Source organism: Pinus tabuliformis, chromosome 4_2 (genome assembly GCF_031772625.1).
Source record: "Pinus tabuliformis cultivar Carrire ecotype Pingquan chromosome 4_2, CPIR1, whole genome shotgun sequence".
In the NCBI taxonomy this organism is placed as follows: domain Eukaryota; kingdom Viridiplantae; phylum Streptophyta; class Pinopsida; order Pinales; family Pinaceae; genus Pinus; species Pinus tabuliformis.
Genome location: NC_142304.1, coordinates 341083023 through 341105150, shown reverse-complemented (window position 1 = coordinate 341105150; position 22128 = coordinate 341083023). Strand labels below are relative to the sequence as shown.

Here is a 22128-nt window from a genome sequence, read left to right as displayed (position 1 = left end):
CCAAGGCACTAGAGGGAACCCCAACAAAATCTTACATATTGTTTGTGGAAAATTGGTTCCCTTGAGAAGTCAAAGTCTATGCTTCATCTTTGTACCACAAGACCTAATGGTCCCCAACTTTGAATTTTACCTTAAAGGTCATCTGCACCTAAGTCTGAAATGTAGAAGAAAACACATCCATCCTCTAGTTAAAACATGGACCACTAAAGCTTATCCATTAAAGAAACCTAATTATCCTCAATCCATATTTTAATGGATTCTAGCGAGATAATCTTACCATAGAAACACTACACTATAGTCTTTCCCAAGATGTCTAAGACCTCCTCAATCCACACATCCAACCCTAACACCATTTTCACCTTTGTTTTCTTTAGCACGAATGAACCTTTTCCTCCATTGCTTGGATTCCACTTTTTGAATGACCTCCTAGAAGAACTTCATCCTAATCTACTCTGAAGGATCTAGATATTCAATTTCCTGGGGAAGTGGAGAAAGGCATTCGAAGCTTAGAAATGATGCATGTACTACATGGTCTATTTGGAGATTTGTCTCAGTATAAAACAAAGGGCTCACCACCTCAATATTTTTCCTAGAGTTAATAGGGTTATTAACATTCTCATCTAGATTAGAATTGAGATTGACAAGTATCCCTCGAGACTTCGAGTGGAAAATTTTGGAGTTATATTTTGGGTGTGGTCAAAATATTTGGACATGGTAAGGGCTATCTACCCCATAGTCCACAATGTGTTCTTCCAAGATGGCTAACCTCCGAAAAAGGCCCGTCACAATAAAATTATCGAAAAAATCCGAATACGAGAACCATGGTAGATAAACCTTGTTAGAAAATCCTCCTAAAATGTTCCTTGCTAACGTGTTTGCTCTCATTTGGATTAGAGAGAGATGGAGAGAGATGATTGCACTAACCTTTCTCAAGTATGCTTGGACTTGTAACTTTAATCATTCTATATCAATGACCTCAAACTCAAGGCCACAAAACCCCTACCTCGTTGCCCATACCTTACACATTATCCTATATCTTTATATATATCCACAATATATTATAAGGTTAATATAAGATTTTAATAAATTATAATTAAATAAATATTATTTTATATTATTTTTAAAATAGTAAAATTATATCATAATTATGGTTTTTATATGTAATGAGAATAATCATTTGTAAATATTGATTAATTCATTATTTATATTTAAGAAAATTTTAGTTATTTTTAAAAAAATAGTGGTTTAATGGTCAAACTTAAAATATTATCCAATGTCTTTGAGTTGTGCGTTATTAATTTATTTCTTTGGATTTAAAGAAAATGTAATAAAAAATAATTTTATATATTACTCTACTACCAACCTAATTCAATCTTTTAATATAAAAATTATTTTCAATAAATTTAAAATTAAACCCATATAAAATCTAAATTAATACCTTGACATACATTAATTAATTAATAATAATAAAAGGATACATACATTGACATAGCTAAATTTGGACGAAGAAATCCCGCAAATAATAGGTTTTTCCAAAGGAATATTACCCTCACACATTAAGGTTTCCAAGGATCATTACCCTAGCAAATTATTATTAAATATTAATATAGTCAAATTTGCCGAATGTTTCGAGGCTTGTGAAGCCCAAAGAATACTGGAAACAAGAAACTGGTTTGGCTTTATGACCGTTGGCCTACTATTTAGCATCTTCACAGTTTCTCTCATCCTCATGTCATCATCAATTGACCTGGTTTGTCTGATTGTGCAGATAGCTTTGCTCCGGGGCAAGGAGAACGCCAAGAGGACACCAGGGGCTTCTGATACTTGGCTCGCTCGCTAACTTTTTGGAGAACCAGATGTCCTCATACTTTAAGGAACCGAAGCTTTTAGAATTGGAATTCATTTGGAACTACTGTTGTTTTTTTTTTCGTTTTGCAGAACCAAACATCCTCATTCTTTGAGGAACCCTAGTTTTTAGAATTAAAATTCCTTTGCAACTTTTGATTTTTTTTGTTTTGCAAGTTTAAATTTAGGCACATTGATTGTTTGTCATATATTGTTTTTTTTCTGGTTATTTTACTTGAGTAGGAGAAATGGAATCGTCTTTCAGTTCAATGAATTCCAACGGGCATTCCACAGAGAAGCGATGTCTCCGTCCTCTGCAGAAACAAGGTACTTCAATGAATATACACATTGTATGCATTCTCTAATTTTTTTGACAGATAATTTATATGCTGCAAACATGCCATTCCCCCAATTAGGTTTATTATAGTGAAAAGTGGCTAGGGGGCAACAGGTTATCCTAATTCAGTTGGAAGTCTGAATCAGAATTTGGTTTTATCGTTTTTGCTATCACAGAGCGATAGATTTATTCCGGCAAGAGGATCCATCGATTTGGACGTAGCTAGATTCATGGTCACGCAAAAGCAAAAGGACAATAACGATATCCATGCCCCCTCCCCTTCCCCTTCTCCTTCCAAAAAAGCATAGAAGAAGGAGATGGCAGCCACTTTATTGAAAAATGTCAGTGCTGCTGACAACAATTGCAGAATTCTTTCTTTCAATGGAAAATCATCGACTGTTTCCCAAGCTTCACAAGAAAATGTGTTGGCTAATCTCCCTATTTCTAGAAGAGCACGCAGATATATTCCTCAGGTAAGGCCCGGATTTCATAAAAAAAAATTATAGTCATTTTCGATATACTATAATCAGAGCCTGAATTCTATTGTTGTTTACTCATTATTGAATCAAAGCCCTTGATCATATTTGTCATTGCAACATTATCCCATCTTGAGGAATGTTTTACACAGATTTTTCCTTTTCTTTTTCATTTTCTAAGCTGAATTCGCTACCACACCCATTCCAATTTCTTAAAAAAAAGTTATTAACATAATGGTGTTAGAACTATATAGTATTTCTACACAAACCGAGCCATGATCCCATTTCGTTTTTTAAAAGCATTGATATACTCTTCTGACACTAGATAAACTACATTGTATTTGGGGTTTTTGTTATTAGTACACTGGATATGCCTATCTGAGGACCATTTTCCTTTGTCTTTCTTCCCTAACTTAGTAATTTAACTTATCCATGTTGATTGCAGTCTGCAGATAGAACCCTGGATGCGCACGACCTTCTAGATGATTATTACTTGAATCTATTGGATTGGAGTTCCACCAATGTTTTGTCCATAGCCCTGGACAACACTGTATACTTGTGGGATGCTTCTAATAGCTCTATATCTGAGATTCTGATTGCAGATGAAGAAGAGGGTCCCATTACCAGCGTTAGTTGGGCACCCGATGGGAGCCAAATTGCCGTTGGGTTGAATAATTCTGTTGTACAGTTATGGGATTCACAATCTAATAAAAAGGTATATAAAACCTGTTTATCCCTTCCAAGGTTTTCTCATTCTAATATAACTACAATCTCTAAATTTGACATGATACAATTGCAGCTAAGAGCCTTGAAAGGTCATCATGACCGCGTTGGTGCATTTTCTTGGAATGGTCCTATTCTCACCACAGGAGGGTTGGATGGGATTATAATCAATCATGATGTTCACAGTCGTGACCACATTGTTCAAACATACAGAGGACATACCCATGAGGTTTGTGGATTGAAATGGTCTCCTTCCGGCCAACAACTTGCAAGTGGGGGAAATGACAATCTACTCTATATTTGGTACAAGTGTTGAAAAGTGTGCAACAAGAAAGGCTTGTTGAGAATACAACAAGATGATGGAGCTTAGTGAAAAGAGTCGCCTTTACTAAGTGGTCCCGCAGGCTATTTTTGGCGCAAGTCTATTTTTAGACATATGGATCATGTCTATGTTTATGGATGATTGATCAAGTTGGGAAAAATAGATGGATTTCTATTTTTGATGAAAGTGTGAGTGATCACAGTGTGAGTGATCAAAGTCTATTTTAGACTGGCTGTCAAAAATAGAAAAGTCAAATATTATTATCTCACAATAATATTTGGACTATAAACTTGATCTTATTCTCTTGGAGCACTTCATTTTGAGCTACAGAGGTGGCACATGCAGCTGTCAGAAGGAAATACGCTTTTCTTATGAGTCAGTTGAGTTGTTGCATGCATGACTTCAGTTAGAACTCAAGTGAGTTGAGTTTAGTGGACTGGAGGTACAGTTGATGGAGTTGTGTTCAGTTTGACTTAGTTAAACTAGTTGTAGTTAGTCTAACTGCAGATAGACTAATGAGGAGTTGTTAAAATAATTATTAACTCATAATACAACTAAAGAATACATCAATTAACTCAGTTGCATGTCAGTGCATGTTCAGTTCAACAGGGACAAGTGGTAGAGAATCAGATTACTATCAGTTGTGACTATAGTTGTGCATCAGATATTGCACAATCAACGGATTGAGTATGCCAATGAGTTTGCTCACGTATTTGGCCCACATTTTAGCCTTTGCTCACGTCCAAAAGAGTGAGTGACTATTTTGCAGGTGAAAATCGAGTTTGGTGAGCCATTCTCATTAGTTCTTGAGCAGGTATTGAGCAGTGGAGGCAGGCAAGCAGCGGGAGAGATTTGGAGATCAAATATGAGTTGTATTATGTGTAACAGGTGGAGATACTTGTGAGAAGTATTATGTTGTGTAATGTTACATGATTCAATCAATATAATATATAGATAGTGTGGGGTTTTTAGCGAGATGCTTTCCCCGGGATACATACTGTGTTAATGAGTTTGATTGATGCTTCTATGTGTGCCTGTGAATGTTTATGCTTCTGTAAATTGATGATCAACGTAGAGGAGATTATGTATTATACATGTTCCGCTTATAATTGTATGATCAGGATAATCTTTCTGAATATGTGTCATATTATTCAAAATTTCTACATGGTATCGGAGCTATATAATTGTAGAAACAATTTCTACATGGTATCAGAGGTGCTTGATTTGTAGAAGAGATTTTTACAGGACATCAAGCGAGGATTGATCATCGGGTCTACTATTCAGGAAATGTTTACATTCTATTTCTTCAGGCAGAGTCTGTAATCGGGCCAGGTAGCCTCTGGATTCATCCTTCTTTTGGAAGGTGAGATATCCGGTGAATGCCCGTACAGTCGATCTCTGTACAAGAAATACTTTGTTCTCACGAATTCTAGATCGGAAGCGGTTGAGTTTTGAACTGGTGGAATTCAAATTTAATTCCAAAGCGAGAGAAAAACTCAGAAACATTCAGTATGAGAATGGAGACAGTATGCCCCAGTGTCTCACGAAGTTCACCCAATGCCGGGATGAGCTGGGAAGTGTGGGGGTGACTGTTGGATGAGGATGGTGAGTCTATCACTCCTTGACCTTCCTAAGAGTTGGCATAGCTACCAGGAGTCGGTGAATGGAAGGGAGAAACTGCCAGGATGGGAGAGACTTTGGTCGGATCTTGTGCAGGAGGAGATTAGATGGAGCACCAAAGACGGTTCTTCATCCATGCAGAATGAGAAGAACTGTGCCTTAGCGAGTAAGGCGAGGAAGGGGAAGGAGAAGGTTTCTCTTTCCGAATCTAGTTCTTCCGATGATGGGAAGAAGGTTGACAAGGCGAAGGTGAGATGCTTTCGTTGTTATGAGTTGGGTCATTATGCTACTAATTGCCCAAAGAAGAAGTCCAAGAAGGGATCCGGGGAAGGATCTGAAGGTGAGGCAACCTCACTTGCTTCACAGTTTGAGTTGGACTTCACACTCTTCGCATGCATGGTTTCATCCATGATGGGAAGTGGTTGGTTTCTTGACAGTGGAGCTTCTTTCCACATGACCGGTGACAAAAGTTTGTTCAGTACTTTGGAGGAGAAAGATCTCCAGATACTCATAGGGATGGGTAATGATGAGAAGTATAGTGTCTCAGGTGTAGGCACGGTTATTTTTCAGAGGGAGCATGGAGCTCGCCTTACCTTGACCGATGTCAAGTATGTACCAGGACTGAAGAGAAACTTGGTGTCAATCGCGATGCTGGAAGACAGAGGCTATGATGTAGTCTTCAATAAGGGAAAGGTTTTCCTTAGACACATCATCACCAGACAGGTGAAGAAGATTGGTTCACGGGTCAAGAACCTGTATGCTCTTAAGGTTCAAGATGCATGCAAAGCCTTGAGCAGCAATGCAACTGATGGAGACTTGGTGGTTGAGAGGGAGCGTATATTACCTCTCAACATGCAGAGCCAGAAGAAGTCTCAGACGATTGTGGAGGAGCCACGATTGGTGCAGCAGCTTCAGGAGGTTGTGGAGGAGCCACAACAAGGGAAGCTGAAAGGAGATCGAGTAGAGACATCTACTCATCCAGAGACCTCTAGTAGGGGGAAACTTCAAGCCAGGTGGGCTGAGGGATCGCATGCAGCCATACCTCCAGGTAGGAGGTGGGGTGATGTGGATTGATTGTCCCAAGGAGGAGGGGCAGGATCCTTGAGGTACCCAACCTCTTGGATGAGACCTTGCTACGGGAGCCCCGATGTGTAGTAGAAGGAACTGACTGATTGGGTAGAGACAGATGCGGATGGAGCGGCAGAGAGAGCGACAATGCAGGGAATCCCAGGACAGCGCATAACTATCAGGCTGTAGCAATGCGAGAGGCACAAGTGTTTTTCACAGTGCTAGGTGGCACAGAGAGGTATGAAATGGTGCGAGATGCATGGAGATGTTGCAGTAGCGCAGATGTCAGAGAGGGAGCACTTGTCAGCAGCAGGTAGAGCTTCAGCATCAGAGGGTGTTTCTATCCCAACAGGGAGGTCAGTTGGGAGGTGCAGTGCGGATGCAATGCTGGGAGATAGAACCAGCAGCAGCATGGATGCAGTCAGAGATCAAAGTGACAGAGGCTAGAGTAGTCAGATACTGAAGAGCACAGAGATGCAGAGTTTCAGTCGACAGAGGCAATAGCAGTCAGAGACTTTGATGACAGAGCAAGTGGACTGGCCAGATGTGTTGCATGGAGAACATTCCAGAGTTACAGGATCGGGTTTGAGAGGAAGCCTTTCTTGTTGAGAGGGAGTGTTGAAAAGTGTGCAACAAGAAATGCTTGTTGAGAATACAACAAGATGATGGAGCTTAGTGAAAAGAGTCGCCTTCACTAAGTGGGCCCGCAGGCTATTTTTGGCGCAAGTCTATTTTTAGACTATGTCTATTTTTAGACATATGGATCATGTCTATGTTTATGGATGATTGATCAAGTTGGGAAAAATAGATGGATTTCTATTTTTGATGAAAGTGTGAGTGATCACAGTGTGAGTGATCAAAGTCTATTTTTAGACTGGCTGTCAAAAATAGAAAAGTCAAATATTATTATCTCACAATAATATTTGGACTATAAACTTGATCTTATTCTCTTGGAGCACTTCAGTTTGAGCTACAGAGGTGGGACATGCAGCTGTTAGAAGGAAATACGCTTTTCTTATGAGTCAGTTGAGTTGTTGCATGCATGACTTCAGTTAGAACTCAAGTGAGTTGAGTTTAGTGGACTGGAGGTACAGTTGATGGAGTTGTGTTCAGTTTGACTTAGTTAAACTAGTTGTAGTTAGTCTAACTGCAGATAGACTAATGATGAGTTGTTAAACTAATTATTAACTCATAATACAACTAAAGAATACATCAGTTAACTCAGTTGCATGTCAGTGCATGTTCAGTTCAACAGGGACAAGTGGTAGAGAATCAGATTGCTATCAGTTGTGACTATAGTTGTGCATCAGATCTTGCACAATCAAGGGATTGAGTATGCCAATGAGTTTGCTCACGTATTTGGCCCACATTTTAGCCTTTGCTCACGTCCACAAAGAGTGAGTGACTATTTTGGAGGTGAAAATCGAGTTTGGTGAGCCATTCTCATTAGTTCTTGAGCAGGTATTGAGCAGTGGAGGCAGGCAAGCAGCGGGGGAGATTTGGAGATCAAATCTGAGCTGTATTATGTGTAACAGGTGGAGATACTTGTGAGAAGTATTATGCTTTGTAATGTTACATGATTCAATCAATATAATATACAGATAGTGTGGGGTTTTTAGCGAGATGCTTTCCCCGGGATACATACTGTGTTAATGAGTTTGATTGATGCTTCTATGTGTGCCTGTGAATGTGTTAACACCCAGGTTGTTCCCTATGACTCCCAAGGGAATACGGCCGGGGTAACCACTAACCAATCTTTGGATCACAGTTTCTAGCCAAACTGTAATCAGAGAGGGCTCTCTCTTTATGATTTGTCTCTGTTATGATAGAGTTTTAGGCTAGCTATTATGCTCAGGTTTTGGTTTATGTTTTGGTTGAAGGATTTCTTTCAGGTCTTATGATATAGTGTTTAGGTAGTGAAATACTATTGGGCAATGGAGTCTGGAGTTGTGAAATGACTTGATATGCAGGATTGGTGATGTTCAAACTGCAGGGCCTATTGTGTATTTTAGACAAACAAAATTAGCTTAAATGGTGATGTATGTCAACCAATAGAAAGCAATTAAGAATTTTCTATTAAGTTGGTGAGGTGAAGGTGAGCACACTGCACAGGAGCATAACTTGAATTCCTGTGACAAAGGCCACTGTGAAAGGTGTGTTCTGAAAGTGCAGCAATTAAGAATTACACTTATCTAGATTACAGCTGAAGAAAACATTCATAAACAACACAGATTGAACTCAGGGTACTCAGTGAATAAATCCTGAAAGTTATTCTTTTTCCTTGTTGCTTAGTATTGAAAATCAGATAACATATATGGATTTTTAACAAAACAACTAATTAACAGAGAGAGTTACAGAGACTTATTGTATGGTGAAATACACAGGAATCCAGCAGTTATCAACAGACACCAGCACGCATTCAACACTTCAGAAATCCGAGAAATTCCATCACTTTCTTTATTAGACTTCAGAAAGGATTACAGCATAAGAATTTCTTTAGGAGAAATCAACAACAACCCCTCAAGCTTATGCGAGGGGCAAATATATACTCTCGGTTTTTACAAAAATATCTGAGTTCTAAGTTATCTCAGATTTAATACTCTCACCAACTTCTAAGATATTAAAATCAGAAAGTTATTACAACATTGAATACAAAGTAAAGATGTCTTTATGCTTTGTCAGAAGATATTCTGGCCTTTGGAGGCCACTGAGTCGGTTGGAATGCTTTGATTAAATGCTGGAGAACACGTCTTTATGCTTGCTGCGCTGTATTTTCTCGGGTTTGCCACCTGTGATTGTGATTGCTGCTGTGGTGACCGAATAGCCCTGCTGAGTTGGCTCAGCCTCTGTCTTTCCTTTGTATGCTTATCTACCAAAATTCTGCCTGTGCATGACTACTTATAAACTGGACAAAAATTAACATTTACAGGTTCTGGCTTGACAATATTATCTGTGTCAAATTTTTCCAGACTTCCTGTGTGGGCAATTGGTGCTTCACAATTGCCTCTATGGTTTCATCTGCTTCTGTATACTTAAAGAAATTTGGAGGCACATCAAACAGATGATTGACCTCATTCATAATAAAAAATAGGTTGTCCACCCTATTGTACAAAATTTGCCCTGATGCTGGCCCTGATTTTGCTGAAGTGCTGGGCTGTCTTGCAATTTGTCCTGCAGCATGGGCATCAACCCTTTTGATGTAGTTTTCAAGGGTAAGCAGTCTTCCTACACTGCTTAATATGCTGGGGAGGCCTCTGTTCTGTAATGCCTGAAATCTGTCCATGAACTTGTTGATTTCAGTCTGCATATCCTGGGTTCTCCTTTCCAGTGTTCCAACCAGGTTTCGTAGTGTCAGGACCCTTTTAACCATTGAGATTGTCTCAGTCCTGTGAGCAATTCCCATGGTGGCCAGTTGAGAGCTTGTCCTGTTATTTAAAATATTTATCATTCTAGTGGCAGCATCAGGCATGTTGCCAAGGCTGGCCCTAGCTCTGTGTATTTCCCTGTTGGCCTTTGTAATGAGTACTGTTTGTTCATCTATAGTCTCAATATACTGCCACTGATTGGTGATAGACCGGCCAATATTGCCCCAAAGGACTGCTTTTAGCTCTGCAGTCACCTTTTCTAGTGTGAGCTCCTTCTCAAGCTCAGTTATCCTTTTCTTTAGAGCTTTTATTTCTCGTTCCTTTTCAGTTGCATTCTGTTTGCTCTTATCATATTTCTCATTTATTTTAGCCAAGGATTCTTTGGCTGAATTGAGCTCCAGCATTTGAGCTTCCAGGACTTGAATTTCATTTTGGAGTTTCTGCATATCCAGACTATGAGTCTGTTCTGTTGCTGGTGCAGTTGCAGTTGCTGATGTAGTTGGTGCTGTAGGCCCTGTTTGCTGAGGAGGAGGGGCAGTTGTTGGAGCAGCTTCTACAAGATTGATTATTTCAGGAGGAGGCTGGGAGGTTTGACCCTCTTCTTTTTGTTTTAATGCTGCCTGTAGTGCTGCCTTTGCAGCCTCTGATTCTCCTAGCTTGTCTTGAGTCCGGATTAGCTCCTTGTATAGAGATATCAACAGGGTTGTGGCCTCTTGATCATGCCTTTGCTGGGCCACATCATCTGTTTGAGGGTGGATTGTGGCAGGGAGTTTTATCTTTCTTCTCAATGCTGCCATGTCAGCATCCCTCAACTTCAATATCTCTTGGATCCCTTTGATATCTTTGGGATCATGTCCAATCTCAATGATTATTTCTTCCAAGGACCTTATTCTGTTGTCCTTTGCCTGGGATGATGCTCTCTCTAACTCCAGTTGAGAGGCTGTATTGTTAAGGCTATTTTGTAGCCTATAGTTATCCAAGGTCTGGTCTGCCAGAGAAGCATAGACCATCTCACCCGTTTTCTTGTGTAGTTCTATTTTGTCCATTGGGTGGATATCCTTGGCCATGACCTCCAGGTTGGTCCTGAGGTAATCTGAGGCAGATTGGGGCTGCAGTGCTGTGGGCATAAAATGACTCATGATCATCTTGCCTTCCCCTACATCAAAAGCAGACATAAGTCTCTGCTGATTGGTGGGAGCCATGTTTAGCAGATGGTTGTACAACTGTCTTTTGATGGGCTCATTTCTCATCTTAATATCGATGAACTGTTGTTTGATACTAGGCCCACCTTCCCTTTGCTGCCTGGAGGAACTTACTTCTCCTCCCATTCCCCTATCCTGTTCCTGTTGAAAGGAACTTGCTGATGTTTCCCTGCTGGGTGGGACTATACCCAGCGGCTGCCCTATTGGCATCTCTTCCTCTGAAAGAGGATTGAGTCTCTGCCTCTTCTCCCCATGAGTTGCTGACGTTGTAAGGGGAGTTTCTCTGTCCCTTTTCCTGCTTGTGTCCTCCTTTTGTGGTGTCTGGAGTGTGGATGCATCAGCTGAAGTCTCTTGCCTCGGAGGCTCAGTTTGTTCAGTGGATTTAGGGACTTCCACTGTTTGCTTTTGCTGGGCAGGCTGTTCCTGCCTTTGTTCTTTTTGTTGTTGCTGCTCCTCTTGCTGCTGTCCTTCACCCTGCTGCTCCATCTCTTCTTGTTGCTGCACTAGGGTTTCCATTTCCTCTTCGGTCATAGGAGGTGGCTGTTCCACCTGCTTTTCTTTGCCCTTGTTGACTGTCTGTGGAGGATTCATGGCAGCTTGAGGATGCTTTGTTGAGGACGAGGCAGCTGCTCCAAGTTGTTTGTTGTATGAGAGGGGAACCTGTCCACAAGATTCTAAGTCAGCTTCCTTTTGAATATTTCTAGCCTCTCTCTCTAGCAGCTCTTCGTTGGTAATTTCTTCTTTTAGGGTACCTTCTTCCCAGCTTAATGTATTAGCATACCGCTCAATCTCAGGTTGCCTCATGTGTGAATTGTTGCCCAATTTGTATTTTATCCTCCTGAGGGAGACAAAGTGATTGGGGTCATAGGGTATCCATTCAAAGCTAGTTTGCAGTCTGAGGGCCTCTAGGATACTGTTTGCCTCTTTCCACCCCTCCTCTTTTCTGTTGTATAGGAAAGGGCCCAGCTGGCTCCTTACTTTTAACTGTGACTTCTTGTTCTTGCTTTGAAAGTGGAGGTAGTCAGCATTCCCAAACTGCCTGAAATATTCTAAGGCAAAAAGCCTCATGGGGACATACCTTGGCAACCTAAAAGGCTTCAACTCACAGCCATATATTCTGATGACTGTGTGGTCTTGGTAGAGGTACCAATTACCAATGCTGTAGGTTTTGTTCAGGTGGAGAATTCTCCTCATCTCATCAGTTAACCTTGGAGGAGGAACACCATACAATACTGTCATGGCTGGATGAATGAATGAGTCAATGAACTCAGAGTATGTGTATGGTGATACTGAGGCACAATGAAAGACAGAGGTCCAAAACACAACTGACCTTGGATTTCCCTGGGCATTGACTTGCTTCAAGGGAATAGGGAAACTGGCTGGCTGATAAAACAAGAATAGGTGGTATATGTATGAAGTATACCTGAACAGTCTTTCCCTCTTTAAATTCATAAGCTGGTCATGGATCTTATCTGCAATGTATGTAGCATAATCATAGTGTACAGCTGGGGGCTTACCAGGAGAGAATATAGACAGCATTGCCATTATGATTTCATCCACATCCTCCAGTCCCTTGAACCCTAGGACATAGCTGATCAAATCTACTAGCATTCTCCCCAATTCATTCAAGTACTGATATCCAATGGGAGGAGTTCTGATGGCTTCAGAGCCTGGTTGTACAAACAGCTGATTGATTTTGATGAGTTGGTCATTTGACAACTTGTTCCCCTTCTTTATCAAGTTCTGCATGTGGAGGGGGGTCAATGGCTTTGCAGTATGGAAGTGCAGCATCTTATTTACACTCTCTGGGGTGATATGGAACAGGACTGAGCCTGTGGGGCTGATGACAGCTCTCTGGCCTGGGTCATAGCACTCCTGGCATCTGTAGATCAACTCTGGCATAGGATTCACCTGGGGGAGGTTGTAGATGGGCAAGTTTGAGTCCCAAATCCCTAAGATGTCTGCTCCACTAAGGTGCTGGGCTTTCAACTCATTCAGCATTTGAATATTATATTTGGAGCCCATTGGAAACCAGTCTAGCATTTGATAATCCATATCTCCCAGGGCTTTCCATTCTAATTCCTGGTGAGGGGCATTGAGAGGCTTGATGTTCAGTGCAATTGGAGTCTCCATGGTCTTCTTTAAGCTTGTAAACTGTAAGTGAACTGTTTGAAGGGAGCAGCACAACACAGAAGTGATTTTTATAATGACAGTTTGAGTTTTCAGGTACCAGAGGGAGAATTGATGCAACAGCAATTGAAATACTGTTTAAATTAGGAATAGGACTACTGTCTGGTCTCACTTTGTCTTCCTTAGCAGGTGAATTCAGTGTAAATGAGTCTTTCGCGAATGCGCGAACAGAATATTGTTTATTTGTGACAATGCGGGCAAACAAGGCTCAGCTAGTGTTTTTGGAATTCACAATTGTAAATGGGGTGTTTGCAGAGGGAAGTTGCCGGTGAAATTGTGAGTTTCGTCGTTCCTTAAGCCTTCTGAGTAATTTTATAGACAACTGCAGGCGTACGGAGGATAGAAGATGAAAAATACCTGGTAAACAGCGAGCAGAGGTCGCGTATGCGTGCAGGGTTGGTACTCTGGAGGTCTCCTTGGTCGACTTAGCAGGTTGGCGACAATTTGGACGTAAAAATAGCATGCACAGGAAGCAGTAGCGAATGAACGAAAAGTACAAAACAACGCGTTTTTTGGCTAAATATGGACTTTTTTGCACTTTGGCGCTTTTTTGTGATGACGTCAGCATGACGTCATTGGTGGGGTCAAGGTCGGATGACGTCAGCTGACGTCATCGGGTGACGTGGTGAGATGCTATTGGTCCATGGGGGATGGTGCGGTGGCAGCCACGTCGGCGGAGGGGCGGACAAAGGACTGATGCGATGGCAGGGTGGAGGTGACGTGGGCAAGACGTGGGATAGCAACTTGGCGGTTAGGGCCGTAGCGGTTACGGTTAAGGATAGCCGCCACGGTTTCTCGGGACGGTTAGGGTACGGCCCTGCAGTTGTCAGATTTTGCTCCGAGAGCCCTCAATGGGCGACGCGTGGCCGCGCCCTGACGTGACGCAACGTCACTTTCTCGGGCGCTAAACCTCTGTCGCGGGGGCCGCTCCGATATTAATACGGACCGTCGGATCTCTTGGATCTGATCCGACGGTGGACGGGGTAATGATGTGTTCGGGGGATATGCATGCGGGCGGAAACCTTCGGATATGGGTTTTTTATAAGGTTTTCAATGTATTTTAACAAATCAAAAATGCGCGCTGATACTTTGGATAAATGCCAAAGGTGGGTTTTTGGACTATGATACTTTGCAAAGGGGTTTATGGGTAAGGGGATTTATAAAGTTTTTCAATGCGCAATAATGCAGGCCCGATACATTGGATAAGAACAAAGTGGGTATTTTAGGGGTTATCTTTGCCAATAAAAGGGGTATAGGTAAAACAAGGTTAGTTATGAGGCTTCTTTTGGCAAATGAAGCTTTCCAAGGGGTCAAATGACTTCAGAAGAGGGGCTTAGGGTTAGGTTCATCAAAGTGACCAGATGCCATTTGATCCCTGACACAGAACTTATTGGCTATAATACCAAGGGGAGGGATATTTATACAAAATTTGGGGTTTATACACCATGGTGTTAATATTAGTAAGGGAAAAGGTAATGTAGGGGATTTACATAGTAGTGTTAGAGTTAATATGGATGAAGGGGTAAATGGGGGGGAAACCACTAAGCTTATTTGAAACTTACTTAGTTTAGAGAGTAGATCAAAATGAAAAGATTTTTACACAAGAAATGTGGCTTTTGAATGAACAAGAACCACCATGAAACCATGATCTTCTTCCATGACATCTCAGCTGATAAGGGGATGTTAGTAATGAAAAGAAAGGGGGAAGGAGGGAGGTTAGTCATGCTCCTTGCTGTAACTTAATGAAGATGAACACCTTGTCAATTGATAGACTTTGCCTTGGTAAGCACAGTTAACACATCTGTGATGGTAAAGATAACCTTTCTGCAACCCCAACTACTTACCCAACTACTTGCCTAGCATTTTTTATTTCTTCTTAGAGGGTGCACTTGGACTTGCAGACCCTTACTTGCCTTTTCTTTTCTCTGGCTTTTCCTTTGTTTTTTCTATCTACTTCTACCCTTATCTCATCCAAGGTCCCAGATTAAGCTGTTGGGAGCCTTTTCTTCTCTACCTGAACTACTTGTCTGCCAAGATTAAACAGTTTGGACAGACTCTTTTCTCTATTCTACAACTGCAAATTTAAACCATGGAATGATCCAGATTAAGCTGTTGAATCATCCATCAAAATTTGAAGCTCATACCAAGCTACAAGCATAGATTGAGTTCTCTTGGAAATATGTGATCTTTGAGTCATCAAAGCAGAGCATATTTGGTCCTTTCATAGCCAATCATGAAATATGAAACCTATTGGTATAGGTATCTAACAGTGGCTCCACATGGGGATGGTTTTTCTTTTGAAAGACCAAGAACAGCAGGTCAGAATGCCTTGGCCTTTTACTGCTTTTATGAACTTGAAGTTTTGCTGCTCTGAATTGCCCAAATTGTGTGCTTTTCTTCTTGGTAGACCTCTAATTCTATTTATTTTCCGCTGACAGTCAATAAACTTAAAAAAAAAATTGCATTATTACAATCTAAACAGAAAATCATCTATACAGTTGGGTATGTACAATGGAAGCCCATGCTGTACTCATGGGTGGTATTCAAAATAGTGCTTCAGCATCCTGCCATTCACAGGACCTTCATCCAAGTCAGTTTCACTAAGACTTTTTAGGAAGTAAGTGTTGTTACCTTGTACTGCTTGGACAGCAAATGGTCCTCTCCATAAGGAATCAAATTTTCCATGTTTTCCTTTCTCTTCTCTTCTTGCATCCCACTTGAGGACTTTATCACCAATATTGAAATCTTCTGCTTTGGTTCTTCTGTCAAAGGCTTTCTTTAGTTTTTCTTGTAATACCTGAACTCTGCTGAAAACTTGATCTCTGGTTTGATGCAGACAAATTATCTGATTGATCCTTCTTTGCATATCATTTGGTTCTGCTTGGCTTTCTTGAAGAAGCTTCATAACAGGCACTCCTAGTGAAGAGGGGAATTTGGCCTCTAATCCATAAACCAACTCATATGGGCTGGTCCCAATTGATCTCTTGGTTGTTAGTCTATCTGCCCATAAGGCATTGACTAGTTTCTTGTGCCAGTTCTTTTTGTTCTCTTCAAGTACCTTCTTTATGATGTTTACAAGGCTTTTGTTTGATGATTCAGCAAGGCCATTTCCTTGGGGATAGTATGCAGTAGAATGGCCCAAAGTAATATGGAATTTGTGACAGAAATTCACCATTTTCTTGGATCTGAAAGCAGCAGCATTGTCTGTAATGATTTTATCAGGGCAGCCAAATCTAGCCAGTATGTTGTTCTCCAAGAACTGAATGATTACTGAATCATTTGCTTGTCTGCACGGAATAGCTTCAATCCACTTAGTGAAATAGTCTGTGGCAGTTAAAATCCATCTGTGTTGTCCTGAAGATGAGGGATGAATTTCCCCAATGAAATCCAAGCCCCATTGTTGAAAAGGTCTCTCTGTTGCAACAGGCCTTAAAGGAAGTGGCAGCAGTTGTCTCTTTCCCTCAAACACTTGGCATTTATGACATGATGTGATAAATTTCTTGACATCAGAGAACATGGTGGGCCAGTAGTATCCAGCCCTTAGTATTTTATCCACAGTGGACTTCCAGTACAAGTGTCCACCGCAGTCTCCTGCATGAAACTCTTGCATGATATTGTTAGTTTCATTTTCAATTAAACAGTGCAGCAATATCCCTTCATGGTTTTTCCAAAGTAAATTGCCATCCATTACACAAAATCTTGATGTTTTCATTTTTAGGAACCTACACTTAGTTTTGGACAGTCCTGGGGGAGCACACAGGTTTTGTAACACATAACAGATATCAGAGTACCAGGGGGATTGTTCAAAGGCTACATTGATCTTTGGAGTCGCCAGCTCGGTTTCACTGTCCAGCTGATTGATGTCTAAGGCTTGAAAATTTGTTTCTGTCATTAATTTGGCCAAGCCTTGCCCTTTTATTAGTTTTGTAGGTTTTATCTCAATGTCAAATTCCAAGATACTGGCAATCCATTTTCCTCTTCTGCCTTCTAAATTTTCTTGGGTGAGAATGTCTTTGACAATAGGACTTGGCACATATGCTTTGACATGGGAATAAAGGATATAAATCCTAAAGTCTTTGATTGCTTTGACTAAAGCATAAGCTTGTTTTTCCATGATTTGATACTTCAAAGGTGCATCTCTGAGAGCTTTGCTAAAGAAAGCAATTGGCTTTTCATTTCCTTGGTCATCCTTTTGTAATAAAACAGCTGCAATAGTATGTTGGGAAGCAAAAGAGAAAATAATAAATTCTCTGTCAAACTGAGGGTTGGTTAAGACTGGGGTTTGAGTGAGGGCCAATTTTATACCTTCAAATGCTTGATTGGCTTCAACAGTCCACTTCACTTTTGAATCCTTTTTCAGCATGTTGTTTAATAATCTGGTTAGCTCCGCTAGGTTTGGGATAAACCTTCTCAAGAAATTGATTTTTCCCAAGAATCCTTGTAATTCTTTGACATTCCTTGGGTGAGGCATTTGCAGGATAGCTTGTATCCTATCTGGGTCAATTCTAATGCCATCCTTTGAGATGATGTGTCCTAAGAGCTTGCCTTCTTCTAAACCAAAGAGGGATTTCTTAGGGTTCAAGGAGATTCCATATTTTCTGCATTTTAGGAAGATCTGTCTCAAATGTTTTATATGTTCTTGGTCTGATTTTGAAAAAGGTGTTAGGTCATCTAGATAAATGACCAAAAAGTCATGAATCTCCTTTGCAAAAGCAATGTCCATTGCTCTTTGAAATGTTGCCCCTGCATTTTTCAATCCAAAAGGCATCTTTACATATTTGAAAGTTCCCCATGGAGTTGTAAATGCTGTTTTGTCCTGATCATCAGGGTGAACTAAGATCTGGTTAAAACCGGAAAATCCATCCAGTAATGAGATCCTTGAGGCCCCTACTACCCTTTGAAGAATGTGATCCATCTTGGGTAAGGGGTAGTTATCTTTTAAGGATACTTGGTTTAGATTCCTTAAGTCCACACACAGCCTGATCTCACCTGTCTTCTTTCTTGTAGGGACTAAGTTGGAAATCCATTCAGAGAATCTGATTGGTGCTATGATGCCTGCTTTGAACATTTTATGTACCTCTTGTTCCATTGCGCGGAGAAGCATAGGATTGATTCTCCTCATTTTTTGTTTAAAGGGCTTTTGATCAGGTTTGAGAGGGATAGTGTGTTGGATTACAGAGGTGTCATAGGACTTTAGGTCCTCATAGCTCCATGCAAAAACATCCTGGAACTCTTTGAAGAGGTCAATGTATTTTGGCTTTTGGTCAGGAGGTAAGGAAGCAGATAATTTAATTATCTTGGGTTTGTCAATTGTACCTATGTTGCACTCTTCAATGGCTGCATTCAGGGGCTGCATTTTTGGTTTCCTGGGAATATCATTTGAATCAAAGATGTCTTCTAGTGGGGTTAGGCCTGTTGGTAGAAAATTGTCTTTTAGCTCAATGATCTCAGTTTCAGCATTGGACACTCCTTCTTCCCAGTCAACTTGTTGAATTTGCTGGATGTTTTCTATATTGAAAATAGTTGGATTCAGCATTTGCTTTGCAGTCCTAGGTGATATTGGCTGAGCAGTCTGTTGAAACTGTATTTGTGATGGACTTGCTCCATTAAATATTTGTGATTGACTTGCTGTCTCAAGCATTTGTGATTGACATGCTGTCTCAAGCATTTGTGATTGACATGCTGTCTCATTGTCAATATTTAATCCTGCAAATTCTTGCTGTAGAGTTAAAAAATGGTTTATTTGCTTGTCATCCTCAAATACTTGCCAATCATTAATGTTGTTTGGTATGGAGGGTCTGTGTTTTACCTCAGCTGTAAAACAATGGTGGGGCTCAAAGGGTAACTTGCAGGTACTTGCAAAGGTGGCTAAACTATGGGCATGTAGATTTTGGGTTCTGGGAATTTTAGTAATTTGGAATTCAGAGAAAAAGTTTAGTACCTCAGCAACAGCAGACCTATAAGTCCTTAGTCTTTTGTCATTGGTGACGAAGTTTCCTTTCACTTGTTGGATAACTAAATCTGAATCTCCCATGATTGAAACTCTGGCAGCTTGTAAGAATTTTGCCAACTTGAGTCCTAGTAAAAGAGCTTCATATTCTGCCATGTTATTAGTACATCTGAAATTCAATCTATAGGCTCTGCCTTCTGCATGACTATTTTCTTTATTGTGTACCCAAACTCCAGCTCCTGCCCCTAATTTGTTGACCGAGCCATTAAATTCAAGGAACCATAGAATATCTTGTTGGGGAGGAGGTTTTATGATCTGTTCATGGGCTGGTAATGTGAGTAGCAATTGTGGTTTTTTCTCTAGCTTGTCTTCTAGGACAGTCTCATCATTTAATTGGATGTTCTTGACATTTAAGGCAGCAGCACTATCAGGTGTTTGTTTGACTATTGTTTCATGGGTGAGACTACTCTCATTTGCATCTTCCTCCTGTATGAATATCTTGGTTTCAACTTCACCTTTTGAGGGAGTAGTTGTATCATTGAAGAGAATGTATGAGTCTATGTCTGAATGGACAGCATATATAGGAAAATTTTGAGGTTTTTCTTCACTGCTGACCATGTACTTCATTAGTGTTTCTCTGTACAGTCTTTTTGGTTGCCCAAATACAGAGATGGTGGCATATGACATGTCTAATTGTAGGGAACCTTGGAGTTTGGCTCCCCATGATCTTGATAACAGCATTCCATACTTAGGTGGGATATCAGCAACTACCACATCCATTAGGATTGTCTTGTTTGGGTATTGAACTAGAGACACACATAAGTCTTTTATGAGACCTAGACACTTGACTTGGCTGGAGTCAAAGGAAAACAGGTCCTTGTATGGTCTTGTTATGTCTAAATTCAATCTCTCCATGACTGCTTTTGGCATAAGATTGTGAGAGGCACCTGAGTCAAACATTGCATTATGTAGTACTTTGTCATGAATATGTAAACTGACATAAAAAGGCAGTACCCCTGTGACTACTGTTTTTCCATCCACTTCTGGGCCAAACAGGAGTTCTGGGGTGTCATCCAGTACATTGACATCATCTTTGTTGCTAGTGAGTTGTAGGGACCTTTTGATTTGCAATTTATAGCTGTCATGCTTGGCTAATTCCGAGAGAGGAATAGCTATTTTTATTTTGCTAATTTCTGTTTCAAGATCAAAAGGTTTTTCAGATTGGGTTTTGGGGTTATAGGTGACAGTTCTTTCCTTGTTCATTACATATTCTTCTTGATTTTTATTTTGTCTTTGGGATTTATCCTTCTTAGCCATTTCTTGAGGAGTAATATTTGAATTAGGATGAGAAGATGAAGTGTCCAGAGACTGCTGTCTTGAGGACAGTGGTTCAGTGATCTCTTCAACAATCACTTCTTTGGTAGGTAAGTTTAGTTGGTCATTAGGTTCTGTGACTATAACTCTTTCAGGCCGCTGATTATCCTTTTTCTTTTCAGGCTGGTTGACATTCACAGTTCTGCTCCTCATCTTGTATTGTTTATGGACTTCATAAACAGCAGTGTCATAGCCTTGTTTAAAGTCAAAGGATTCACCTGATTTAGTTTGGAACAGTTTGATTTCCTCATCCTCATGATCTTCTTGTGTTAAGAAAACTTGACTTTCACCATCCAGCCCTATTAAATTAATCTCAGGATCTTCATTGGGCTCTGCTGATGTGGAAGTTTCTGCATAATTTTCTTGGAAAGGGGGTCTGATTTCTGGATCAGGGTTGGCCCTGCCAACATTCGGGTTTGGATTTCTCCTAAAATTTGGATTCCTAGGAGGATTGTTTTGTGGTGCTTCCCATGATGCTTTTCTTTCAACTGATTCCACCCTATCACCCAATCTTTTCATGCTATTGAGTATAGCATCAAGCTTTTGGTCAAAGGCTGTGGGTTCTTCTTTGTATATGCTTCTCTTTTCCAACCTTGCCCTGTTTCTTTTGGCAATCAGGTTTGCTTCTACTGTGACAGCAGCCTTCTGGGCGTCTTCAAGGGTCTCAGGTTCTCTTTCCTTCAACTGATATGCCATGTCAGAATCAAATCCATCAGGGAACTTGTACAAGGCCAAATCAGGAGGAGGTCTTAGGTTTTGTGGTATTGCATTGTACACATTGTTGAATCTGGCACAATACTCCAGAACGGTCTCTTGAGGACCTCTCTTGATTGTTTCATATTCACCAAGTATGTGCAGGGGATCTTTCTTCTTCTCCCACCTGGTAGTAAAGGCCTGATAAAGCTCATCAGGGGTCGTGATAGTATTTACAGCAATTGACCTGAACCAGGTTCTAACATCACCTGTCAGGCTTTGGACAAAAATTCTCATCCTCACATTGTCATCATCTATTTCATAGTTTTCAAAGTGATCTTGCATCCTCTTAGCATGTTGAATAGCAGAGTAAGGGCCAGTGGAGTCAAAATATGAGATTTTGGTTTGGTAATCCTGGGGTAAAGCTGCAGGATTAGCAGGTAGCTGCAAGGGTGCATATCTATTTGCCATATTTGGAGGGTTGGGTGTATTAATAGGTGTTGCTGGGATAATAGGAACAGTGGGTACCACAGGGGTAACAGGTGAAGCTGAACCTAAAGTGTGGTTCAAGGGGATATGTGCAATGGATGAAGATGGGGGAGGAGAACTTTGAGATGTAGATGGTGAACTAGGGGAACTTGGAACAGACCGAAAGAGGACTTTAAGGGGAGTAGAAAGGTTAGGAAAGTCTGTAACTAAGGTCAAAATAGCAGGCTGATCCTGCCTTTGTTGCTTCCTAATGTTTCTAGGGATGGTATTCGGATTATCAACAATGATGGGTGGATTTGGGTCAGGATTAGCCCTGGTATGCCGAGGATTTTTCTTAGGAGCCAGTTTCTAACTGCTTTTTAGGATTTTGTGGGAAATTTTTATATCTGAAGGGACTGGATGAAGATTTTTGGAATGGTTATATATTCTTAGAGCTAAGATGAAGATTCCCTAAACAAGCTCCTCCCTAAAACT

The 22128-nt window shown here is 40.7% G+C and overlaps 1 pseudogene; it reads left to right on the top strand.

Annotated features, from left to right (window-relative positions):
- The first annotated feature begins 2093 nt into the window (after positions 1-2093).
- The window catches only part of LOC149169332 (cell division cycle 20.2, cofactor of APC complex-like), a 28207-nt pseudogene continuing 8172 nt past the window's right edge, over positions 2094-22128 (top strand).